Source organism: Podarcis liolepis (genome assembly GCF_965112155.1).
Source record: "Podarcis liolepis genome assembly, chromosome: 7".
NCBI lineage: Eukaryota > Metazoa > Chordata > Lepidosauria > Squamata > Lacertidae > Podarcis > Podarcis liolepis.
In genome coordinates this window covers 20,815,461-20,842,970 of record NC_139561.1, presented here as the reverse complement: position 1 = coordinate 20,842,970, position 27,510 = coordinate 20,815,461, and the positions used below count along the sequence as shown (strand labels likewise).

At 45.1% G+C, this 27,510-nt stretch overlaps 1 protein-coding gene and 1 long non-coding RNA gene across 3 annotated transcripts in view; one reads left to right on the top strand and one right to left on the bottom strand.

Moving 5' to 3' along the window:
• Nucleotides 1–4,578, bottom strand: part of LOC310711466 — a 129,717-nt gene extending 125,139 nt beyond the window's left edge. The window contains exons 1-2 of the long non-coding RNA XR_014528467.1: nucleotides 4,496–4,578; nucleotides 1,366–1,537 (exon numbers count right to left, since the gene is read on the bottom strand). This is a non-coding gene — a long non-coding RNA (uncharacterized lncRNA). The remainder of the gene's footprint in view (nucleotides 1–1,365; nucleotides 1,538–4,495) is intronic.
• Nucleotides 4,526–27,510, top strand: part of PERM1 (PPARGC1 and ESRR induced regulator, muscle 1) — a 69,466-nt gene continuing 46,481 nt past the window's right edge. Inside the window, exon 1 of one of the 2 annotated variants that reach the window (XM_083513005.1) lies at nucleotides 4,526–5,312. The gene's annotated coding sequence lies outside the window, so the exon portion shown is untranslated. Of the gene's footprint in view, nucleotides 5,313–26,603; nucleotides 26,817–27,510 lie in introns of those variants that run through there. The other variant, XM_083513006.1, reaches the window with a different exon arrangement.

The window sequence follows — 27,510 nt, the reverse complement described above, 5'->3', positions numbered from 1 at the left end:
GAGAAAAGCAATATATCAGAGGTGGCAGACACAATGGCTATTGCAGTGCTTTTCAGTTGCAGGGGCACCACAGAAACCAAATGTATCCTTGCCCAAAGTACCCTGAGCAATAGTTTAATAGTAGATCACCTACTTGCAGGAAAGGCCACAGCTCAGTGGTAGAACATCTGGTTTGCCTGCAGAAGGTCCCAGGTAGACAAACTGAGCTACTGGTCTGACTCGCTGTAAAGTAGCATCCTATGTTTCTGCATCTTAAGGCAAGGGCCATAGCTCAGTGGTGCAGCAGCTGCTTTGCATGCATAAGGTATCAGTTTTAATCCCCAGCAACTCCAGGTAGAGCTAGGAATGTCCCCTGCCTGAAGCTGTGGAAAACTGCTGCCAGTCAGTGTAGACAGATGAGCCAAGGGTCTGATAAGAAAGCTCCCTATGTCCCTCGGCATGCAAAAATCCCAGGTTCAATCCCTGACATTTACAGTTAAATAAAGGACCAGGTAGCAGGTCCTTGAGAAGAGCTGCCAGCATGAGCAGACAACACTGAGCTAGGTGGACCAATAATCTCACCTGGACTAAGATGGTCTATTGTTTTCAAACATGTACTGTGGGGCTCCTTGTACATTTATTAAGGTTTCTGCAATAAGAGTCAAGGCCAGCTGTATAATGAACCATGCTGAACCATGTGGCTCAGGCAAGTGGATCAGAAGGGAAAGCAGATTCTGCAGCATATAGTGGGCGGGCGGGCAGTTGGGAGCAAAGTTGAAGAACTGTTACTTGAAGGGGAAATCCTCCACCATTCCTCTAATCCTGGTCCAATGCTCTGACTACCACGCCAGCTACACACCCTGCTCATTAAGCGTTCATCCCTGATTTGCTGGCATAAAGCTTACGTGGAGGTTTAGACTATATCCAGTCTTTATTGAGCATGCTTTCTGATTTGCACACAGGGAAGTTATACAGCAATGAGCGTTCATTCCAATTTTCTTGCAGTGTGTTTATATGTCTTCCTATTAGTCATTCATTCACCCCACAAATTCCAATGCATTTTCCTGTCACTTTCCAAACTGCAAACAGCTTGCTTGCTTGCTTGCTTCCTTGCAATGCTTGCTTTATTTATTTGGATTTCTTGTGCTTGGGTGGCACGTTAAACAACAAAGTTCCAGTATGTGTTTTAATCCCTTGTAAAGAAACAGTGTCAGTCTGGAGACATCCCATCACAAAATCATGAGACAATCTAAACATCAACAATGTAAGACTAGTAATAAAATAAAATAAAATCAGAACTGAAGCATTTATCCGGGGTGAATCCAGCACACCCCTCTGGATCTTGGTGCCTCATTCATGACCCACCCTCTCAGAATACCTTCTTACCTTGTCTTCCCAGAAGCGATTTGTACCATGTCATACTGCTTGGAATGAAGAGGTGAAGCAAAAAGTGGTGGTAGGGGGAACCCTCCCCAAACCTTTCCTCTTTGAAGTGACAGTGAGTTCACTTATTGGAAGAATTACTGCTGCAGCTGCTGCTTTGGTTCAAAAAGGCTTTCTGTGGGAGAGAAGAAGAAAAATGCGACAGGGAGAGGTTATTCCTATTACTTTATTTTCAGTTCTCATGGCATACCCTCCAACGGGTCACAACCACGCCGTACATTTAAAGTATTCTTATACGGTACCACTTTAAAAGCCACATCTTTCCCTCAAAGGATCATGGGAGCTTTTTCTTCATCACAGTGCTACAATTCCCAGCAACCTTAACAAGCTACAGTTCCCAGGATTCTTTGTAGGGGGCGTCATCAATATCAAAGTAGTATTAAGAGCATTCTGGGGAAGATGTCAGAAGATGATTTTTTAAAACAAAACAAAAAAGTGGGGAAGAGATAGTTTGCACATATGGAAGACCACCTTCTTCCACACTGTCCTGCCCATACTTTAAAATCTGCAGGTGGCACCCTCTTGGGGGTCCCCACACAGGATGAAATACAGTAGTGGCTCCACAGATGTGAAACTTCCTTCCTATTAAGGTACCGGTACATCTGGCCCCATCTCTTTATAAGTTTAGACTTCTGGTTAAGATAAATATTTTTCAGTGAATGTTTGAGGGGGAGAGACCCGATTTGATAAGCATATTTTTATTGATTTTATTGCATTTATATCTGACCTTTCTCTCTCCAAGAAGCTCTTTCCCTCCTTGTTTAACCCTCACCCCACAACAACCCTGTGAGGTATGTTAGGTTAAGAGGCAATGACTGGCCCATGGTCACCGAATGAGCTGTGGTTTTTTTTCATTTAGGCAAGCCTACCCAGATATGTACAGTGGTACCTCAGGTTACAGACGCTTCAGGTTACAGACTCTGCTAACCCAGAAATAGTACCTTGGGTTGAGAACATGATGAGAACAGAAATCGTGTGGCGGTGGCATGGGGGCAGCAGGAGGCCCCATTAGCTAAAGTGGTGCTTCAGGTTAAGAACAGTTTCAGGTTAAGAACGGACCTCTGGAACGAATTAAGTTCTTAACCCGATGTACCACTGTATGTACTTTTATTTTCTTACATGTGTTTTTTAACTGCTGATTTTATTTCTAAAGTGTGCTTTTTAGATTTAACTTTTTTTTACCGCAGACCTTTATGGATAAATTTAATTCATATTTTATCCCATGTAAACCGCTTAGAGGCACTTTTAATGATTAAGCAATATACAAATTCCATTAAGTAAATAAAGCAATATCGCTTCTCGGCCTTTTGGCTAAGATCAAGTGAAGTAAATAAAGCAATAAATAGCGTACACCCACAGGAAGGAAAGCACCCGACTGCAGGGCCCCTTAATTTGTCGTGTTGGTTTGAGCTTGGAAATAATAAGGTGTGGGTCTTCCAGCTTTTAGCCTTACAAAAGTGCTGGCTCTGCAGCTCAAGCTTTGATACTTTGACGACCACCTTCTCTGCAAATGCAGCCGGGCAGCAGGCAGGATTTGACACTGACCTCTCCCTGTTCCTGCCATGGTGAATTCCTAACAAGCCAAAACAGCCTGATCCTGTGCAAAGTTAAGCACATCTAAGTCCATTGAAATCAATGCACTTTCAGCCGGCCTAACTGTGCACAGGCCTGCCTCCTTAAGAAGCTGCAAATATTTCTTCAATGTTTCCTGCTTGAATTTCGCTAGGTCGTTCAACTCCTGTCAAACAAGATGAGCTATGACTTCCAGGGACATGCTGGCAGGGCCCTTTCCCATGGCAGAACAGGGAGAGGGGGAGCCCTCTTTCTTTTAACATCTGAAACAAAAGGCTGTTTGTATCAAATTTCATCCTGGGATTTCCTTGTTTTAATCTGCCAGATCTTGAAACTGTTAAGCTCACTAACAGATACCCCTGGAGAATGGAGGTGGGGTGGAGGGGGTGGGGTAGAGCTGCTTTCAAAATGTAGAGCTTGGAAGTATGAAAATTTAACCCGGAGGGTGGGGGATACAATTTGCGAAGAATTAAATTCTATACATTAATTCAGCATCTTCTATTTGGGTGTGTTTTATGGCTTAGCTCCTGTACCTTTAACGGTTGTGTGACAGTTCAATAGATGCAGCCCTTTCAAGCAGGATGGTGTTAAGTGCTGAGGCTGTTTCACCTGTTGAACATCTGCCTGTCTCAAAGTTGTTTTCAGGCTCAAAGGCCCTGACAGAAAAAAAAGACCTCCGAGAGCACAACTGGATGAATGGATATGTAACACGTATAGTGTTCTGAATGCTCAAGTCATTATTGTTGATCATTCAAATAGTGTCATCCATTTTATCTTTACTACTATTATTATTATTATTATTATTATTATTATTATTATTATACCGCCCTTTACCTGAAGATCACAGGGCAGTTCACAACATAAAAATACAAAATGAGAACACAAAATACCGGTACATAATAAAAACAAGAACAAAAACAGAAAGAAACCAATAACACCCCCATAACACAGAGCTACAATTCCCAGTATCATTAACAAGCAACAGTTCCCAGAATTATTTGGGGAAGGTGAAATGTGCTTTAAATGTATAGCATGCACCCAACCTATGTTACAGAATGTTTGGGGACTAATTACCACAACAACCCTGTAGGCCACATCACTGCTGTTACTATAATCAAGACAGAGAGAGGTTGTCTAGGCTGAGGCCAAATCTGAGGTAAAATTTGTGACAGAGGTAAAAACTTGAACCAGGCAGAATTTCCAACCTGCCATTATGCTATACTATTCCTCAGAAAAGTATCGAAGCCTCTTGTTCCCAATTTTGCTGAGGGGAAGTGTGTGATTCAGCAATGTTCGGAACCTAGAGGGAGCAAATTGAGCATTTTCAAATGTACGTGCCCACAAATTACCTCAAGAACCCTTGTGAGGAGCTTGCAAATTAAGCCAGTGCTGTTAACTATAATCAAGGCACAGAGAAAGAAAGACCACCTAGACTGGAAGTAAAATCTGAAGTAAAAAATTTGCAACTGAGGTAAAACTCGAACCAGGCATCGTTCCTAACCTGCCATTATGCTATTCCGTTCCTCAGGAAAACAGAGGCGCCTCTTCTTTCCCATCTTTATAGCAAGATTTGGTGAGGGAGAGTTCAGAACCCAGAGCGAGCAAATTGCGCGTTTTAAGATGCATGCGCTCACACGCACACACCACGGAAACCCAGCATGCATTTAAGCTGAGCTGAGCTGAGCTGACGAGAGAGGTCGCCAAGAGACGAAACGCCATGTGTGGCAGCGAGGCTGTCATCTCTTTCCCAAAGTGACTTTCTCCTCTGGAAGGGGGAGCTTCTGCGTTGCCAGAACGGCCGTGGGCATGCCGTGGGGTGGTCTTGACGGTGCTGAGCGACTCTCCAGCAAATGAGCCCTGATACCTCAGCTGCGCACTCCTCCCCAGCACCATCCTTGTCAGAGCTTGTATTGTCCGGGCCTGGTCGAAAATGCCCTCTCTTGTCCTATGGTTGCGCTGACGATTTGTCCGCAGCGTTTGAGCTCCTCTGACATGGCTGAAGCGCAGAAGCCGCCGTGGAGCCGCTTGGTTAAATGGCTTTCAGGAAGGGTCGGTGACACGGTGTGGAAAGGGCAGCTGTTTAAGAACATCCATTTATTTAATCTGTGCGTGGAAAACAGCAGGGAAACAGACGCTGGTGTCCGAGGCCTGCGCAAGTTGGAAAACCCTGAGGAGAAATGAGGAAACGGGTCAACGTGGGTCAAGAGGGATCACTGTGAAAAACATGTCTAGGCCAACAGCCTCTTCAGCTTTCACAGTGTCTACTCCGTGTCTACTCAGAAGTCAGCCCCGTTGAGCTCAGCAGGACTTGTTCCCAGGTAAATTAGTTATAGGGTTATTCTTTCTTTGTTACATTTGCATCCCACCTTTCCTCCATGTAGCTCAAGGTGTCATGTGTGGTTCTTTTATCCTCACAACAACCCTGTGAGGTAGGTTAGGCCAAGGGACTGTGACTGGCCCAAGGTCACCCAGTGAGTTTCATGGCTGTGGGAGGATTTGAACCCTGGTCTCCCAAGCCCAACACTCTTGACTGTGCCACACTGGCTCTGCAGTTGCAACGCAGCCTTAGGGTAATTGTGGATCCGATCCTGTAATTCACAGTACTATGGGCTGAGTGTGAGTTCAGTCATACTCAGAATGGACCTACTGAAATAAGTAGGCTTAAACATCAACCGTGACTAACTTAAACCCATTGATCGCATTGGTTCTACTCTCAGTACGACTTAAGGTTCCAGTTATCACTTACTCCACAACCAGTGCTCTCCCACTGCTAGTTTTTGAAGCTGTGTACACATGTTAGCTCCAATCCATGTTGATCCTGTCATTTTGTGACAAGTACCGCTGTTTGATACAGGGTTCCCCCCCCCCTCAAACCAGCTTCAATCCCACTAGAAAACTTAAGCTTCATTCACTTCATAGTTAAGAATGGTGTGTGCATTCGAGACCACTGACTTTATGAATACAAGTTCCAGGGGGTTGCAGGAGAGGGGAAACAGAAAAGGTCATATGTATCAGGTAAAGACATCCCTACCGCCCTCTCTGATGTGAACAACACCAAGCAAATGCATCTTGCAATGCAGCAGGGGGGAATGACCTTGCTGGGTTTTAAACCACTGATATAAACATACCCTTTGTCGGATTCAACCTTATATTTCTCACACAAAATCTGCCACAAAGGAAGGGAAATAGCTTGCTAGAACAAAAATGGTCAGATTGGGATAAACATATTAGCAGCCATTTTAAAACTCTCACAAATTCTTCAATTCCACACAGGAGCACATGTTTGTTTATTCATGCTAACCCACAGTTTGCCTTGCTGTAATGTGTGAGCCGAGTCCAATTAAGGTCTATCCAGAATAGAATCGTTGAAATTAATGGACCTATGTTAAGTCCTGCCTCTTAACTTCAGTGGATCTACTCTGAGTAGCTCCATCATTGGATACAACCCCTTTGGCTGCATACAATTAAAGTAAATCCCCACCTCTGCACAAACAAAATAGAAACCTGGGAATTGTAGTTTGCCCCCTCACAGAGCTATAACTCCCAGCGTCTTTAACAACCTGCAGTTCTCAAGTTTCTTTGAGGGCAGAGGATGTGCTTAAAATGTAAGGTGTGTATGGTGCCAAAGGTTATAAGGATGATAGAAAAAAAATCAAAATAAGCACCCAAGTCATTTCTGAAACCACTTTCTACACTGCATTTGTAGATATCAGGGAAGGTTCTAAGGGTAAGGAGAATAACATTTCCTGAGGCTAAAAACATTGCACAGTTTCTTTTGGAGCTTTGGGAAATGGGCTAGATTTCCAAAAGGTGTGTAGCCTTGGAGTAAAGACATGCAGACTGGGCAGCAATGAGGAGCAAATGCACATTTGCAGTGTGCCATAAAACTGATTATGCAGGAAGACAGACCCTGTGTTGTGAGCCATCCTCAGATCCAGAAGGAAAGTCATTTCCCTTCCTAGTTTATAGACTGTGCTCGTTTGATTGCTTGGAAAGGATACCAGGGAAAACAGTCCTTGTAATTAGCTAATGAGGGAAAGACAGTGAGGAGCAGCTTTGAAGCGCCCGAGCATGATAAAGGTCAAGAAGTTTGACGAGTGTATTGACGTCACTTCCAGCATTTGCTTTTCTTCCTTGGCCTGCTGTCAATTCATTCTGTAGAGACATTGGGACGTGGTGCCTGCTCTAAAATAATAATCTGCCTGGCCTATGCAGAAAATATCACTGGCATTCGTTAAGTAGCAACAGCTCCAGGTACCCTCCTATCTCCCCCCTCTTTGTTAAAAAAAACCCCTTGCTTTCCTTATCCGATCATCCCAACAGCAGCCCCCTCCTCAAACCTTCTCAGCAGTCAGATTACAGCAATTGCTTTCAGATGCAAGTAGCTGCAATAAAAGCTCTGGCAGGGGAAATTTGCCTCTGAGGCGCAGAAGGCAAAATCCAATCCCATGCAAATCTGATTATCTTTTACTGCCATAGACACCTACCTAGTCTACTCGTGGGAAAGTTAAAAAATAAAAAAGAGAAAGAAACCGAGCATGGGAACAGATTAACAAAGACCAGGCATGCAAATTTTGGAAATGGTATGTGGTGAATCTGAAATCTAAGAATGCATCTGCAGGTAGACTTTCCCAGCTGTTGATTACGCAGATCTGAATTTAGCACTTACAAGCATGGAAGATAAAACTAATGATGACTACTAGCCATGATGGCTATCCTCTGCAGTGCCACAAATCCAACTTAACGGTGTATGTAACGCTGGAAAATGTCAATCACTTATCCTGAACCTGGGCAGCAGTCTTTCCACAAGGGTTGACGTTAATGCCGAAATCCAGCATCGCCTGAGCTCTACAAGTGCAACTTTCTCCTGATTGAAGGGCAGAGTGTTTGGAGACCTGGACATTCACAGGGAAATAAAAATGCTTGTTTACAAAGCTATTGTACTACTAACCTTACTGTACGCTTGTGAAACATGGACCAATTATAAACGCCATCTCCAACCCTTCGAAAGATTCCATCAACAGTGTCTCTGAAAAAAATTACACATCACTTGGGAAGACGGGAGAGCTAATGCCAGTGTACTGGAAGAAGCAAAGATCACCATTGTCGAAGCAATGATTCTTCAACATCAACTTCATTCAACTGGTCATGTTGTGGGGATGCCTGATGATCGTCTTCCAAAGCAACTACTCTATTCCAAACTTAAAAATGGAAAGTGTAATCTGGTGGTCAACATAAGAGGTTTAAAGACTCTCTCAAGGCAAATTAAAAAAATGTAGTATAAACAAAGACAATTGGGAAACACTGGCCTGCAAGCGCTCCAATTGGAGAACAGCCTTTACTAAAGGTTTCATGGACTTTGAAGATGCTCAAACTCGGGATGAAAGGGAGAAATGTGCTGAGAGGAAGGCACACTTGGCAAACCTTCACCGTGATCAGGTCCCGTCTGGAAACCTATGTCCCTATTGTGGAAGGACGTATGGATCCAGAATTGGCCTCCGCAGTCACTTACGGACTCACTGTTGAGACTGTGTTCAGGGAAGACAATCTTACTCTGCTATGAGTGATCGCCAAAGAAGAAGAAAATAAGAAGCTTTTTAGCTGCACACAGCCTCCTAAGGAGAAAACACTGTGGGCAGTGCCTGGCAGCAGGTTGGTAAATTATGTGTCAAGGGGTGTGAACCATGCAAGGTCACATCATCATGGTTGTGGCACTTCTCAATTGGTGCCTTCCCTGTCGGGTGAATGTGCCTCATCAATGTGCATCACTGTGGTTGGTAGGGAATGGCAGAATTTTGAAAGGTACTATGGGAGTGGCTGTCGGTGCTGCTATGTCTCGACAGCTGTTGCTGTCTGCATTTGAATTACAACTCTGTTACACTGGTGTAAACCCTGGTGCAGCAGAAGCCCAGAATAGCAGCAGTAATAGTTAACAGTAACCCTTCTAGTTGATTAATTGAGGAGCAGGTTTGCTCAAGTGTGTTGCAGGTAGAAATACTGTTTGTAATGAAGTGAGAGCAGTAGTTTACTTGCTTGAATTAGCAAATAAGAAAGTTTTGAGAATTTACATGCTGGATTAAAATTGATTAATTCATTGAGAAGGGGATTGTAAGAAAAACACGGGGCCTAATTTGAATAGTAGAGTGCCTGGTATTTGGTGGGCAATCTCATCTTTTATTTCCACACTGTGGCTGCAAACCAAATCACCTGTCAGAAGAGCTATGAGATTCAGGTGAGGGTCAGATGCCTTGTCAATCCCAGCAGGTATATAACAGGAAGACCATCCAGGCCAAGTCTGTGTCTGTACACTGAAAGTGACAAACTCAGACAAACAAATTTTGATGAAGTTTTGGATTCTATGATTCTATGGCTAGCAATGGCTCTCCAGGATTTTCCAGACAAGGAAATTCCCAGCACTACCTGGGACCTCTGAGCTAAAACCTTTCCTCTGTGAAAGATACTATTCTAGATATGTGAATGTGTGGTACAACCATTTGCATTTACCAATAGGAATTGAACTGACATACCTGCTAATCAGTCCCCAGCATCTCAGTATTGTCTACACAGACTGGTAGTAGCTTTCTAGGGTGTCAGATACAGTAGATGCATTTCCCAGCCCTACCTGGAGATGCTGGGTGGTTAGGAAAATAGAAAGCACATGAATTCCTGCAAAGAACCAAGAGAATGGAAGTTTGTGCAGGGTACTGGGAATCATAGCTTTGTGAGAAGCAAACTACAGTTCCCAGGATTCTTTGGGAAAGACATACACGTTTTTGTATGTTTGCAGCCTTAGTATAGCACAGCTTTCTATTTTTCTAACCACTGGAAGGCAATAGTTTGCAAGTTAAAGGATGCTGGCAGAAATCACATTTAGAAACCCAACCTTAATATTTTCATACGACTGGGCCAGAGTGGCAACTAGTTTGTCATTGCCCACAAGAACGTCACAGAACAGACCACTTGCTCTATCAATTTGTTTTTCGGAATGCATCCATGCCATATATTTGAAGCATATAGATTCCCCTAAAGAATCTTGGGAACTGCTAGTTAACTGAAGTCTCCAACATGTTATTGGAACAGCTACTTGGGACAGGAGCTATGGTCCAGCAAAGCGGTTTCCTTAACAAATGTCAGGAACTTTATTTAATCGACATGCAAAGAAGCTGATGTTCTCACAAGTGTTCTGCCCTCTTGCCTAGCAAATACGGGTGTCACCAAGCTGATTGCATTTTTCTTGCAGAGAAAACTACATAACAACCTACAGTTCCCATGATGCTTCTAGGGGAAGCCATGTGCCTCAGATGTGTGGTTCAGAGGTGACCTTACCCCTTCTGTTAAGTCTCTTGAACCAAGTAGAAAGCAAACACAAAGAGCTGGTGGATTTTGTTATTTCTTTCTTTCTTTCAACATCCCCACTCCACCATGCTCTTTCAGTGGTCAACATTTGATGCTTAGCCCCCGCCCCACCCGCTCGCTCTCTTTTTTTAAAAAAAGAAAGGAGGTATGGAAAAGTTTACTTGGCCATGGGATGAATAGATGGCAATTAAAAGAAAAGGACAATGCCTGGCCCTTGTGCAGAGGTACGAGTTTAGCTATTAAAGGCTACGGCTTAGGTCAGATTGGGACCATATGTCACCATTCCAAAGCATAGTGGTGCTTGGTATCCCTGGATCCCAAATCAGCTGGGCCCATTCTCTCTGTGCCTGGGTGAGCCCCCCTCCCCACCCCCCAACATATATTCATAGCCCACACGAAGGGCTGCCTAGAAGACAGAAACAAATTGATACATACAAGCGCCCACCACCATTGGGGCTCACATGACACATTTTAAGCAGACAATAAAAGCACATTTCAGACTGTTTAAAAAATCTTGAGAAAGGATCGGTTGCCACGGCGATCAGATGGTAGGCCCCTCCGACGCGGCCCATTAAACTCCAATTGCACCTTATTCATTAGGACTGACTCTCAGGCGGTAAAAGGAGGGGGAAAGCAGGAAGAAAAGGACTTTTTTAAACGGGGTGGGCCTAGGGAGAATGAATCTGTGCAATAACCAGTTTGTTCATCAATTCAGGTGTTGTTTAATTTGTCCTGTTCAGGGGCTCCCTTTGTTTAAGCCCATCGCCCCATTGACTTATAATTTCCAGCACTCTATTAAGATGGGTTTCTCCAAACCCACAGGCATCACTTCATCGCTTAAAGCGGAAGGAGGGGGAAAGAATGGAATAAATCAAAGATGGGGAGATTTTCACTTTAGGAGTTGATGATGGAAAGGCTTGTAATTTCGGAGACGCCTCTTGGCTGGATGTTTTGCAGCAACAAAAGAGAGAGGAGCATTTGCCTCTCCTTAGGCGTGTCAAGGGTGCAGTGTTCAGAGTGTGGGCCACGTTTCTCTCTCATATTAAACTTTTGGGGACGGTGTGCTGGTAATGTGCCCCGGAGCTTTTCAGGAGGCAGAGAGAACAGAAAAGACCTTTTGAACTTTAAAACACAAAAGGTGTTAATTTGCTACCAACCGACCATATTTGGTGAAGTTAAAAAAAAACAAAAAAACTTAATGCTGCCAAAATAATGAAAATGTTCAGATCTACAAAGGCCTGTAACTTCATGTTGTTCAATGACCAAAGAAGGGAAGGCAAGGAAAATACCAGCCTGCGTGTTTGAGGGTAGGACCAGCCCTAAACATTTTGGTGCCTGAGGTGAAAAGATCCAAAGTGCATCCCATACCTAGTAACCAGAAAATCCTTAGCCCTGAAGAACTTTGCTAGTTTCACTGAAACTCACTCAAAATTCCACAGACCCCCCCCTTTTTTTTTTGCCTGAGGTGGCAGCCTTCCAAATAATCTTAATATTTCAAATCAGGCTATATCTAGCAAAAAAAAAACCCACAAACCTATATAAGTGCAGAACTTGCTGGACCTTTTCTTCACTATTATGAAAAATAATAATAATTCCCCCCTTGCACTGATGATCCTCAGACTTTTCTGCCTATGGAGGAACCCTCAAAGAGGCATCTGCCATGTGAGCTGTTAAAGTGCTGTGCTTCTGTCAGGCAAAAAGGAAGCAATCAGAACCCAGCCTTCACCAATATGAATTCTGTTTTTAAGTGAGAAGGGAGCCGTGTCACAAACTGCTATGTTTTGTAGTTCTCCCTCTTCCCGGGAAACTCTGAGAGCTGCAGTTCTGTGAGCGAAATAGGCGGTTGGCACCCTTTACAGTTCCCACAATCCTTTGGGGGAAGCAATAACTTTTTAATTGTTATAATGGTGCTTTAAATATATGGGCCCAAGCCTACATGCAGCCCTTCCCACACCTCCTTGAGCTATCGTAACTAGTTTCACAGCTCTCAATCCTGCCCTGTGACTGGCAAGTTTGCACTCAAAGCAGAATCACGGCCATCTTGGTTCAGTAAGCCCACCAAATTAGAACGGAATAAGATGTCCACCCGTGTGTGGTGAATGGCAGCACAGCAGAGAAAATCAAGATTCCCACCAGTTCCTTAAGTCCCAATTATTCCCAGATTATCTTTTGAGATCGGGAGATCTCAGCTGAATAAACCAGTTGCCTGAATTACTGACAGCCGGGTGAATCGCTAAGGAGAGCAAAGAGGGAGCTGAGCTCCACGGGTTAAAGGTGCCAGTCCCCTTTGGTGACCTCTGGGGGCAAGGGATGCTGTGTTATTGACTGACGGGCAGATAAACAGCCGCACCGTTTGCTGTCTCCTTTGGCACGCCAGTCAGGCAAACAACAGAGGGCAAGGGCCTTCCCGAAGTTAAAGAATAACTGTTTGGAGGAGGACGGGAGACCCTGGCGGCTTCATCCTTGCTCTGGGGGCTTCAAATCAAGCGTGGGGTAAACAGCTTCAGAAAGGAAGAGAGGCAAAAGTCACCTCCGTGGTTACCGAAAGGGGTTTTGCTCTGTAGCAACGAAGGCTTCCCCCCCGCTTTTGCCCCAGACTCTATTAAACGGCTTTCCTTATCTATCTATCTATCTATCTATCTATCTATCTATCTATCTATCTGTATATCTATCTATCATCTATCCATCCACCCATCCATCCATCCATCCATCCCTCACTCCCACCCACCCACCCTCATTGTGCATGGCAGCAGTAAGCAAAGAAGAGATCTCTCCTTTGAGAGGCACAGACAGTTGCTAAGAGGAGAGATAAATGCCTTTCCTGCCAGGGGACGACTTGTATCTGACCTCACCTCACTCCTAGAGGCGAAATTTCTGTGCAAGGGTTTATGCTATTCACTATCTAGGCCTGCAGAAAATTGCTCTGAACATCTGCACACCTTACATGACTGGTAGGGCTAAATTTGGCTTGGGGAGAATGGTTGCCCCATATTAGTTGGGTGGCTTCTCCCCTGACCCTGCCCTTTGCCCCCTTGCACTTGAAAAACAGACATGGAGAAGAAAGTCTCCAAGAATGCACAGTGTTTCTTTCACTCTTCTCCCTCAGCTTCCCATTGCAAATGAATAACCTGCGCCTCAAGACACATAACTAAAATCTGAAGACTGGACCTCAGAGCTGAACAGCACTCAGCTCTGGAGCCTTCCATTTTACACACCAAGCTACACCTGTTTTTGGCTGTAGCATCCCAGGTAGTTGACTGAAAACTGACCCTTGCGGGCTCCCTTGAACTTGCAGACAGATCTGCCTTTTTCAGTCTGAGCCATTCAGTTAACAGTGGCTTCAGGTATCCCTGTTGCATCTCCTTCACACCCAGTGGATAGTAAAGACAGGTGTAACTATGCTATTTTGCTGAATGGTCACCACTGTTCCTGTTACTAACTGCATTCGACAGAGCTCAAGAGGACATCATCATTATTTCATTGCTTTTTACACGAAAGTGCTTCAAGGCAACTTACAATGTAAGAACAAGAAACTTTAAAACTAAATGTAAGGACCACAATAAAACAAGAACCTAAAATACCTATATATAATTTTATATAAAAAAGGACAGATTCAACCCACACCACTAAAAGAATGAACAATAAAAAGAGGCCATGGACATTATCCCCCAAATTAAAAGCCAAAGCCTGAATAAATAAAAATGTTTTTGGCTGGTGCCTAAAAACAGGCAATCATTGCTCCAGGCGTGGCTCCCTGGGGAGAGCATTCCATAAGCACAACTGGAAAAGCCCTCAGAATAGGGGTGCATGGAGAAAATGACCTCAGATGACAAACACAGGGTCTAGCTTGGCTCATGCCTAGATTTCTTCCCATGTTATCCTCACAGTCCTATAAGGTAGTTTTGGCTGATAAATAGCCTGGCCCAAGTTATCCTAGTTAGCTCTAGGGTGAGTATGGATTTCAGCCAATGTCTCCCCAGTACAAGGCTACTCTATCTGCTATACCACACTGTCCAATGGCCATTTAACCTCAAAGCCCCACTAATCAAGTGTGATGTCTATGGTATGCATCCAGTGTACATTATTTTCAGTGTACATTATTTTAGTTACTTCACTTTTTGAAAACAAATAGCAGTTTATCAGAAAGTTTGTGTCTGAAAATGCAATGGTGTTGTTAAGGAGTGGGGATGGGGAGAAAAGAGGAGAGTTAAATTATAAATAAAGCTGGGGGGGGGGTTGCACTGCAATGAGACTATTGATTTCATTGTGAGCATAGGAACAAGAGAAGGTCCAAAATCAAAGCATTCCGTGGTCATTTTTCTATCAAAAAGTAATGTTGGGTGAATAACCTATTTACATGCCAATGTGCATTGCTGAACTGACCCAGGGTGGGGGTGGGGTGGGGGGGACATACAAGCCTTCTATTATCCGCAATCAATAATTGCTAGAGTTCCTGGGAGTCACCCTACTAAGAAGACGTTAACGAGGTGTTCCCTTGCGCGAGGAGAGACAGCGAACGAGGTTTTAATTGGCAATAGATTATATTTATCAAACTGACAGCAAAGAGGGGTCGAGGGGCAGTCCTCTTGGTCGCTGTGTGGGTGGGGTGGGGGGGAGTAAGGGCTTAAAGGTTGGAGAGGAGGAGGGTGATGGAGGGGAGCAAGACCCTTCCCATAATCTCACATCATTCTGAATTATTCATTAGAGTCCTTCAAGAGGGTGGATAAATCAAGGGTGAAACAAAGAATGCAAGATGCTATTGTGCTATCACTTGAAGCCAACTTAAACCCAAGCCAAGTGATGTTGAAGGGGGACAGCTAAGGGGAAGGCGAGGAGGAGAGAGAAGAAGAGAGCGCCATTTGAGGTCATTTAGCAATATGGAGTGGCAAAGTTATTAAGACGTGTTTAAGAGATGAAACTGGATATTTTGGTTAACCTTAACTCATTTGAAAGGTTACCTACTGGGTAAAGTTAAACTATATAATCTGGGGGGGGGACCAGAATAATAATAATAATTTATTTATTATTATTATTATTATTAAAATTTGTATACCGCCCTACACCTGCAGGTCTCTGGGTGGTTCACAAGATAAAATCACAATATAAAAATACATAATACATAATCAAAATAAAAACAGAAACAACCGAATTAACCACCACACCAAAAATTTTAATTGGATGACAATCAACCAAAGGCAGAATGAGACAACCACCTGCATTTCTTCCTGATGCTAAAGAAGATAGAATGCTTATTTGGCAGACGGAATGCCACATCTCCATCTATTCACAAAGCGAAATAAGGACACTTGTGAATTTGTAATACCTTTTATCATTCCAGTCATCATTGCTAGAGCCTCTCTGCCCTTCCTTGAATGCTGACCTGTTAAGACATTCTCCCTCGCCCCATTTTCAAAAGTGTATTCATCACAGCACTAAATTACTTAAATCAAACAAAATGCATGAACTTGGGTCAAACCATTCCAAAGAACAATACAGTCTTAATGTAAATAAAAGAGGGAAATTAATAACATTGTGTTTAAAAATTCAACAAAAAAACTCACCAATATACACATTTTGCTGCAGACTTCTTCTTCTTTGGCAATCACTTGTAGCCAAGTAAGATTGTCTTCCATGAACATGGTCTAAGAGTGAGTCAATAGGTGACTGTGGAAGCCAATTCTGGATCCACACGTCCTTCCACAATAGGGACATAGGTTTCCAGGCGGTAGTTGATCACAGTGTGGATTTGCCAAGTGTGCCTTCCTCTTAGCATGTTTCTCCCTTGCATTCTGAGTTCGAGTGTCTTCAAAGTCCATGACACCTTTGGTAAAGGTTGTTCCCCAATTGGAGTGCTTGCAGGCCAGTGTTTCCCAATTGTCAGTGTTGATACTACATTTTTTTAGGTTTGCCTTGAGAGAGTCTTTAAACATCTTTTGCATTACACAGAATCACAGTACTGAGTACAAGAAAAAGCCTATAAAACAATGCAAAGTCAAGTTCAGCAATAACCAATACTGATTCAGTTACTGAAAAAGTTTTTCATCTCTGTTAAATGCCTACTGGATACCAAAGGATACATTCTTAAGGTTACTAAATGGAGCTTATTACAAAGCACCTTTCATGCTTATTCCTAGACATTACTTTTATTGTGAATTCATGATTATTTGTGCTGGTGATGGTATTTGGGGTGGTTATACATCATCCCTCTTTCAACACTGTTTGTCCTTGCAAAGGTTTGGGGGCAGACATACTGCTTCGTTTGCAACCAGCAGTGCATGTCCCTCATAATTTATGCCTGAAACTTTCCATACCATAGATGATCCAGGGTGGTTGTTCTTTGTCCCAACTTTTGTTGCATTCTAGTGCAAGAGTGCCCCTCCAGCTGGTAATAATGCGCTAACATTGGGGAAGCATCGCAGAACTCATAAAGCAGAATGATGTGAGGATGTTTATAGATATCCACCACTAATGCACAATTGTTGCATCAATGGCATGCCTTCTGAAGTGTTAGTAATCTGACCATCACAATTTGCTTCTTATAAAACAAAAAACTTGAGAATGTTTAATATAACATATAAGCTTACAACGTACATCTAATGCCTATGCCTGTATAATTATACTGTCTTTATTTCAAAGATTTGCAAACCATATTTGGATAACTGAAAGGTTTATAAGACACCTTTTGGAGTTATAAGACACCTTTTGGAGTAACCTCACAAGACAGCCTCTATACAGTATTAAAATAAAAATGCAACTAAAGTTTTTTATATATAAAAAACCATCATACAATAAAATATATAAAAAAATAAAAACCATGGGTTGTATCAGATGTTACTCCTACTCAGACCAGACCCATTGAAATTAATAGACATGACTATGAGCCAGTGTGATGCAGTGGTTAGAGTGTTGAACTAGGACATGAGAGACCAGGGTTCAAATCCCCACTCAGCGATGACGCTCACAGAGTGACCTTGGAACAGTCACTGCCTCTTAGTCTAACCTTCCTAATAGTTTCTCCACCCCCTTGATTAAATGTGGATGCGTTTCTCAGAACTGGGGGCATCACCCTGTTCCATGCACTGTTTTTTAGCAAGATGTCTTCCATCAGTGAGCAGAGTAAAACCTCCTCTGTGGCATCCTTGCTATGGGACCACCTTCCCAGAAAAACATGCCAACCATCTTTCTCCAGAGTGCCTCCTTCTGTGTGCACATTCTACTTCTGCTTCCATTAAGCAGGTTGCGCAGGGTTTGATCTTATTTCCAAAAAGCCAAATGAATAAACCTGTTTGACCAACTGTAGGGATGGAAATTAATGTGTCACATACCTCATGGGAAGTAGAAGCTTTTTCCAATCACTTTCCACTTGCTTTAAAAAAAGCAAAAACAAAACTATTGTCTGTCTCCAGCTTTGAGATCTGGCTTCTTTTATTCTTATTCCTTTCCCTGCCTGAGCTGAGAAAAGAAAAGGGTGGGGGGGAATAATCTAATGAAATATTTAAGATTTTGGTGGGCAAGAGAGTCTCGAGAAGGTATTGTTTGCTCCCGTCTTTTGTGAGGAAGATGGGAGATGGCTGTAAGCAGGTTGCCAGGGGCCGCACCATATTGATGGGAACGGAGTTGGCATTGGCTACAGCTGTGGTATCTCGATTCCCAGCTGAGACACCAGCCTGGAAGCCTTTGTCCAGCTTTGTGAAGAGGACACGGAGGGGCCAAATTTACACAGACTTGATTGCAATTGCTACTAGGCTTTCTTTCTCCCCCTTGCTTTGTCTCCTGTTAGAAAATGGGAGAAGAGAGAGGGCACACGGGGGAGGGAGGGTTGACAATAAATGATGAATTTCATCACTGCTGGGCCACATAATAAACTCAAACACAGGAGAAACCCCCAGCTTTTCCCCTTCCCTCTCTTAAAGACATCTCCCACTGCTTTGCCTTCTTGGAACCTGATTTTTCCCCACTAACTGCTGCCTGATTTATAGCCGCTCCCTTAGAGGGAGCATATGTGGCAGAAGCCGTTTAGCAAGGGGCTGACATTTCGCTTAAGCAACTGTGAAAGGGCAAATTTTCCCTGAAACAGAGCTGCAGAAGAATTATGCTCAGTGGCTTCGTTTTGCTCCTCCAGTTCTTCTTGTGGCCACCAGCAGTCCTCACTGCACACACACACACACACACACACTACATAACACTGAATCGCATCCTTGGACTCTCTCCATTACTGAATCCACAGTACCATTCCTCGGTTCCGTTCTCATCAGATCACATCCACAGCATACATTTAAAGCACTTTTATGCCACTTTAACAGTCATGGCTCACCCCCTCCACAGCCAAGATTTCTGGGAGTCGCAGTTTAGCCCTCACAGGGCTACAGCTCCCAGCACCCTTAACAAGCTACAGTTCCCAGGATTCTTTGGGAGAAGCTATGTACTTTAAATGCGTGTTAAATGTGCTTTAGATGTATGGTGCAGAAGTGGTCAAAGCACCGATGATTTTAACAGTGTGGGGTTCAGACTTGGGATATGCGCGGTTGGGCACAATGCCATCTGTGGATCCAATTCCATGCCACGTATCAACACTGTCCATGAATTTGCCATCTCACTCTAGGCAGGGGGGGAGGATGGGGGGAGGGGATCTTCCCACTCCAATCAGCGCCAGATTTAGGGTGGTGCGGGCAGTTTCCCTACACAGGGCACCAAGGGAGCACACAACAACAACAACAACAACAACAACAACAACAACAACAACAACAACAACAACAACAACAACAATCTACTCAATACTTGATGGGGGGGGGATGTTGTTCTCACTCAGGGTGCAATGTTACTAAGTCCGCCCCTGCTCCCACCTGAACACCAAATTTATTTGGGAAGAAACTGGTTGTGTGATGCCAAAATGCACATAAAAATCAGTGTGGTTAGAGGGTTGGACACCTGTGTACTCTCTCACCCTCCTCACACCCCCACCACCTTGCAGTCCCCTTGATCCACAGCTTGTTGTGGGGATTAAATCAGGGTGAGAACCATTTGAGCTCCTTGGAGAAAAAGGATGGGATATAAATGCAATAAATAAATCTCTCACATACACCCACACCACATTCACAAACTCCTAGATGAAGGACTAGCCTCACGTGAAGGCCAGAGCTTCTCCTCCAGCCCAATCTGCACCACTGCCCAGTAAAAATATGACATGGCGCATGGAGACTGCAGGTGCTGCTGCTCCTTGCTTTTGTTGCTGCCCCACGGTGGAGGCGGTTCCATCAGGGAGAATAGGGCACTGCCCGACCAACTCCACTCTGCCCTTCTTACAACCAGTCCACGGGATGGCAGCTTCTTCCATTTCAGTGTTGTCCTTGTAGAACTGTGCAGCAAAGAAGAGGAGGGTGGGGACAAAAGTAGAATTGGTTGACTCTGCTTCTCATTGGCTCTGGCTGTGCCTGTCATTGTCTCTGGCTCCACCTTCTGTTTGGCCTCCCTGCCTTCCGTTCCGCCAGTCCCAGTGGGCAGCAGCCATCAGTGCTGCCCTCCTGTGTAGATTTTGCCAGTGAACAGGCAAGAAGTTATAACTGTGGAATTCACTGCCAAAAGATGTAATGACGGCCACCAACGTGGATGGCTTTTAAAGGGGTTTTGGCTTGGACATACCAAGGGGCAAGGAGTCCTGTGCTGATAACGCCCAATAGAGTCTGCAGGGAAGGAGGCAGTCTTTGAGATATTGGGGGTGGGCTTATGTTAATTAGCACTTTAAACACTAATGCAGGGCTTCTCAAACTGGTCCATGGACTACCAGTGGCCTGCAAGTTTCGTTCAGGTGGCCCGTGGCCCATCTGCAGCAAACCTGTTTATTTTCCATTGTGTTTTTATTGCTGCTTTTATCTCTTCTATTGTACTTTATTCCACTGCAATTTGAATGCTATGGAATGGCAAATTGCATTTCAAATAAAACACAACATATTAAGAAACAAAAGAAGCAATAGCAATTCAGTTAAAAGCCAATGCAGCACCTAAGAGCACAGAAGATTATAGCTGCTGCAAAACCAGTATGTGGTCCACCAAGACCACTAGCAATTTTCAAGTGGTCCACAGGGGGTGGACGAGTTTCGGAACCACAGAAAGAGTGAATTGTGCCCCAGAAATGAACTGGCAAGCCAGTCTTTCAAAAGATGCACGCAAGGGAGTTACTGCTTCAGTACATCCTCCCATGTCTTCCTCCCTGCCACACACTCCCAAGCAGTGAATTCCACTCTTTTAACAGGCTTCCTCAGGTCCCTTAACAGGGAGCTGGAGCAACTTATGAAGATTACATCCTCCTCAAGAGGCCTGTTATTTCTTCATTTAAGTGGGTGGGCATGACGGTAGTTTTTCGGGTTTTGTTTTGTTTTGTTTGGAGGAGGGAGGGAGGGAGGAGAAGAAACGAGTAATGTGATTGAATGTGCGTGTGTTGCTTCATTAGAAGGCTGGTGGGGTCCCCCATCCCCACCCCCTTCCCCTGCCTCGTGACATGGAAGGCTGGCACGCAAAGCTGCGTAGTTAGTTGTTATTAATGACCCTGGCTCTGGTTTGGTCCTCAAGGGACAATCTGACTTTAATAAGCCACAGCTGGAGGGTGGTTTCCGGGCCTGCCGCTGAGGAGGGAGAGAAAACATTTCAGGCACAGGGGAGACTCAAGCAGAGCAGGGCTGTAGGAAGAAGCTGTGTGGATGGGGACCACACTGCTGTGTTGACAAGCTTGTGTCTCAAGGTGTGTGTTTTTATTGTACAATTGGACAAAAAAGGGGAGAATTGGGGAGGGGAACCAAGTGTGCTGTTGGAAAGCTGATAATGTGCAGTTCAAAAGTGTGTGGCGACGGGAGGGAAGATTAGCATGGTATCCAACTACGTTTTACTTAGCATAGACCCATTGACATTAATAGACCTAGGTTAGGCCATATTTGCACTATATATTTACAGGCAGGATCGTATCACATTAAACAGTCATGACTCCCCCCCCCCCCCCCCGAAGCATGGTTTGTTAAGTGTGGTGAGGGTTGTTAGGAGACCCACCTTTCCCCCTCACAGAGATATAATTCTCAGAGTGGTTTAACAGTCATCCCCTCTTCCCAGGAAACTCTGGGAATTACAGTTCTGTGAGAGGAACAGGGTTTTCCTAGCACCTCTCAGCACTCTCAGCATCCCATGATGAAAGGTCCAGCATCCTGTTCTCACAGTAGCCAACCAGATACCGCAAAGGGAAGTCCACAAGCACAACAGCGCTCTTCTCTCCTGTAGCTTCCAGAAATTGGTATTCAGAGCCATACATTTTAAACAAATTTAAATCACACCCACCTTCAAAAGTGCACTGGGAACTATAGTTTGTTAAGGCTGCTGAGAACTGTCACCATGTGAAGGGTAAACTATGGTTCCCATAATTCTTAAATGTATGGTGTTTAGATAGTTGTAACAGCAGCAGCAGCAGCAGCAGCAGCAGCAGAGAAGAGCAGGACCCAACCCAGGGACTGATAAAAGACTGGTTAAAATCACTGAGGGATGGGTGGTTATAGGAAGGAGAGGGACAGGAAGCCTTCTTCCTAAGGAGGGAGGGAGAGAAAAGGGAGAAATCGTTGCAAAACATTGGAGAGAAAAGAATTGGCGTCGCCCCCTCTAAATTTGGGCTCCCTAATGCATTTTTCTGCTGTCAGGTTGGGTCACCCAAACTAAGCTGTGAGCGGTGACCTTGACAAGGAACCAACTTCCACGAGCCAAGAGGAGGGAGGGAAGGAGGCCTGTGGGGAGGGAGGGAGCATGGTTAAAGAAAAGCACCTTCTTTTCAGTATGTACACAAGGAGCGGAGGTTGACACGCCGACCTCAACGCTTGGCGGCCGCCCAGCTGGTTACACGACTTGGCAAGGGAGAGCGTGAGAAAGCAGGGGGCAAGAGCTGAGTGTCATCGCAGCTGCAAAAAAAGGGAAAGGGGGGCTGGGTGGGGAACACTGTGCTGAACAGAAGAAGGGGGGGAAACCACCCTAATTAGAAAAATATGCGGCCAGAGGCCTTTCCGCCGTGAAAACACAGCCACATTGACCCTCTGCTGCCAAATGTGCAATCTAAGTTATTTGAGGCTATGGAGTGTGGGATTTTTTAACTAGGCTGCAACAGGGTATGCCGAGGAGGAAAATGGACTGGGGGTTGGGGTGGAAGGGTGGAAAAAGCTCCACAGGGACCATAACTCAAAGCTGTCATCGCAAAGGGTTGGAAAGGAGAAGAAGCAACATCACTTCCTAAAAGGGACAAAACTTCATTGCAGCTTCCTAGACCCTGTTGTTGTTTTTGCTGCTGCTCCTGGTAGTTGGACTCTTTTCTGCAGAGGCCCTTTGCAATCAAACAACTATGCTTGAAAATCCTGTACTTGGGAACAACATCTGAAATGAAACCCCGAACCACCCCTACTTGAAAAAAAAATTAAGTGTTTGATGTATTTGTTCTCAAACCAGGTTCAATCCAACTAGCTCAGGCAGTATTCAAACTTAAGCCAGGTGTGTATATTTGAGACAGCCCTCACGCATGCGCAGACAACAGCTTAATGAACAGAGGCTTAGTGGGGTGTGATTGCAGGGGAGGGGGAACCAAAAAGATCATGCATGTTGGATGAAGACATCCTCGTCCCCTCTCTGATGTGTGCAACCATTCAGATGTGCCAGGGCTGGCTGATTACCACACTGTGAAATAAATGAAACAGTACCAGGGCCGGCAAGGTGAAGTGACTGCCTCAGGTGGCAGGATTCACAGGGCCAGCAGGTCCTGATGTCCATCTTCCTTCCTCGTTCCTGGTGTAGATCTTCCCTCACCCCTTCTTCCATGGCGGGGAGGGGAGTGCAATTTTGCAGTCTGCCTGAGGTGCCAAATTATATTGGGAAACCTGTAGCCCAGTGTTGTTCTTGTTGGATTCCCTGATCATGGTCAGGGCTGCTCCTTTGGTCATCCCTGACCATAGGCCAAGCTGGGTGGGATTGATTGGAGTTGGAGAGGGCCACAAGTTCCCCAGTCCAGTTTTAACCAATCAAATCTGGAGCAACCACTCATGCAGATACACAGCAGGGAGCCTCCTTTCTGGATGGTACTTGCAGCTCCCAGAAGCCTCTTTCCTAGCCCCACCTCTCCTCCCGTTTCCTTTGACTCTCCGCAATCCGTCTCTGACAGAAAAGACACATAGGCATTATTGGTGCACATGATGGTGTAGGGAATGAGGAAGCTGAAGGCCTCCAGAAGCTGGACTTCAATTCCCATCACCTCTGACTGTTGGCCAAGCTGGTTTGTGTCCAGCAACATCCAGAGAACCACACAGGTTCCCCATTCCCAAATTACCATCTAAATCAGCCTTTCTCAACTTGTGGGTCCCCATATGTTGTTGAACTACAACTCCCAGCACCCCTAGCTAGCAAGGCAAGAGCTCAGGGATGATGGGAGTTGTAATCCAACAACATCTGGGGACCCACAGGTTGAGAACTGCTGAAAATGCAGGGGTGGTGGGTTGGAACTAGAATACCATCAACACCAGAGTCTAAAGTTACCTAACTGTACCACCAAATATCCTCAGGGATCTTCTTATTGAGAAGCATACTGCCTCCAACGGTAGATGGCATAACTAGGGGTTGGTCAGGTTAGCCTCCACCAAGAGCGCAGGTCCAGGGGGGCATAAAAGTCATGGCTGTCCACTCTAGCTCGTAGTGGCTAAGAGCCCTCCCACCTGGCCCATTCCTTGGACCACTCCTTACGCAAGCTCCCTTGGGTGCTATTAAAAGTGTGTGGAGTTCCCAGCAGGCCTCAGAGGGAAGAAAGACGAGGAAACAGGCGAAAGTTTCAGGGGAAGGAAGGAAGTTAGGTAGGAAGGAAGGAAGGAAAGCAGACAGTGGAGGGAGGGAGGGAAGGAGGAAAGCACACAAGGGCACAAGGAATCGTGGGGGGCGCTGATACAGATCCTTACCAAGGGTGCAAGGGAGCCTAGATATGTCTCTCACAGTAGGGGTAGAGCATATACAACAGAGTTAGTAGCCTAGCCATCGGTAGACAATCCATGGCCCTAGAGACAAGCCTTGTAGACTTGGCAGCCCTTAAGTAGGCAAGCTGTCTCCTGGGGAATCTTGTATGCTCAGTAATCAGAACCAGGGAGGAGATCCTGATAGAACCTTTCCAGGGTTCTTTGAAGAAATGCTGTTTTGAATGCCACTGATTTAACTGGTACATCCGTGTGCATGCCAATAATGTCTATGTGTCTCTTCTGCTTGTGGGAGGGTGAGCCAGAATCGAGAGGCAGATTGCATAGAGCCAGGGGAAATGGGAGGAGGGCATGGGCTAGGAAAGAGGCTCTCTCTGTGTGTGTACTTTATTGACACACGACTGCAGCTCAGCTATCCTGAGCTGTGTGGGTGGCTCCGTGCGGATGCCTGCCAGGCTCCTCTTTTCCCAGACACGAAGCAGACGGCTTGTCACACAAAGAAAGTGGTCATTATGGGACTCTCTCTCTCTCTTTCTCTCTCTCTCTCTCTGTGTGTCTCCCTCGTCCCTTCTCCCTGCCAAAGCTGCAAACAGTAGAAGTTCATTTTCAAAGGAGCGGGGATGGGCCACACATCAATTCATGACCTGCCAATGCTTTTGTTTTTTTAAAAAAATTGGGGCCTGGGGTGAACCTGTGATGTGTGTTGGGGAATGTGGAGGGGCAAAGGGCTCTACTCTAGAGCATGGGTAGGCAAACTAAGGCCCGGGGGCAAGATCCGGCCCAATTGCCTTCTAAATCTGGCCCACGGATGGTCCAAGAATCAGTGTGTTGCTACATGAGTAGAATGTGTGTTTTTATTTAAAATGCATCTCTGGGTTATTTGTGGGGCATAGGAATTCCCTCTAAAATATAGTCTGGCCCCCCACAAGGTCTGAGGGACAGTGGACCGGCCCCCTGCTGAAAAGGTTTGATGACCCCTGCTCTATAGAGATGAGTTTCCTGGAATGCTAATAGGGGGCAGTAATGGAGGTGGCACAAGGTGAAGTGCTTTGTGCATACGTATGTGCTCATGTGCATGTACACACAAGAACAGCCTGCTGGATCAGGCCCATAGCCCATATAGTTCAACTTTCTGTTCTCATGGTGACCAACTAGATACCTGTGCTAAGCCTGCAAGCACAGCAGTACTCTAGCAACTGGTATTCAGAAGCATCACTGTCTCCAGCGGTGGAGGCGGAACATAGCCATCAGGGATAGTAGCCATTGATAGCCTTGTGCTCTGTGAATTTGTCCTATCCTCTTTTAAAGCCATCCAAGTCGGTGGCCATCCTTGCCTCTTGTGGGAGTGAGTTCCATAGTTTAATTGTGTGCTGTGTGAAGAAGCACTTGCTTTTCATCTGGCTTGAATTTTCCAGCTTTGATGGATTTCCCAAAGTTCTACAGAGAAAAGCCCTTTTCTCTCTCTATCTGCTTTATCCATGCCATGCTTAATTTTATACTCCTCTATTCTGTCACCTCTTACTTGCCTTTTCTCCTAATGAAGAAGCCTCAAATGTTGTAACCCTTCCTCTTAGGGGAGTTGCTCCATACCCTTGATTGTTTCAGCTGCCCCTTACTGAACCCTTCCACCCTTTGGAGAAACAGGGACTTAACATTTAAATATTAAGGAATAATTTAAGATTTTAGAAAAAAGAGAGACAGAGAAGGGAGGTAAGGAAAGTGTTCTTTGCTGCACTGATGACTACTGTATAATCTCCCCCATGCCACCTCATGTACACACTAAACTAAATGCAAATGGAGTCAAAGAGTTGTATCCAAATCAGTCATAGTCAGTATAGATCCACTGAAGTTAATACCTATGACTAACCCTGGTCCATTAATTTCAGGGTGTCTCCTCTGAGTAGCACTTAGCTGCATAAAACCCAAATAACTTTTGCATACTGATTTCCCCCTTCCAAATCTCTTTCCAGGACCACTCCAAGGAGCAGGGAAGCTTTTTCTTCCCTTTCCTCCTTCCTCCTTCTCTTTCTTTTTTAAAAGTTTGTCTCATTTTATTTTTCTGAAGTTAAGCAGCCCTCAGAATGAATGCATTAACTGGTACCCTGGAAGCCTGACTCATTTTTATGATAGCACGAGCTTGACTTTAAAAAAATAGAAAAGAAAGAAAAAAGAGCAGGGAAGGGAGAGGGAAAGACACAAGGTTTTTATTCTCCTCTCCCATCCAGGGCCAAGTGAAATGGGAGTTATTTGATAATATTTATGGTGTCTCCAGTTGCAGATGACAGTGCTGCATTACTGAAATGGCTCACGGGATGGAGGAGCCAGAGAAGGATCATGTCTGCATGACAGGCTGAGTAGATGCTTACATAAGGCAGAACTTTGGGCTGATTTGCTTTAGCTGTGACCAGGGGTGAGGGAAACCCACCCCCTGGGCCAACTTTGGCAAGTGAACATGACAACACACCTGTCACATGGCAACATGACAACGCCATATAATTGGTGAGTTGCCCTGTCCCACCTGTCAAAATCCCTTGCATGGGGTTCCAAAACACCCCAAAGCTAGCTGGCTATCAAGGATTTGGGAACCGCAACAGAAGCAGCAATGCAAATCCTGTGGTTGGTGCTTTGGGGATCACTGAGCAAAGCATTTATTTCTCCCCTCCCCACCAGTGTAGGGGGGAGGCTACATTTCACAGGCATTGCTGTGCACAAGAGTCGGTAGAGCATGAGGCTCAAATCTCTCTTGCAGCTGATGTCGGGGGGCGGGGAGGTTTCTCTCTTCCCTCCCCGCAACATAAGAATATAGTAAAGGTAAAGGGACCCATGACCATTAGGTCCAGTCGCAAACGACTCTGGGGTTGCGGCACTCATCTCGCTTTACTGGCCAAGGAAGCCAGCATACAGCTTCCGGGTAATGGCGAACCAGAGCAGCGCACGGAAACGCTGTTTACCTTCCCGCCGGAGCGGTACCTATTTATCTACTTGCACTTTGCCGTCCTTTCAAACTGCTAGGTTGGCAGGAGCAACAGGAGCTCACCCCGTCACGGGGATTCGAACCGCCGACCTTCTGATCGGCAAGCCCTAGACTCTGTGGTTTAGACCACAGACCGCCTCTGAAAAGTTTGGAAACTTCAGCTGGTGCAAAAACATTCCTTGTCATTCATGTCTTTGGCTGATTAAACCATCTATGGTG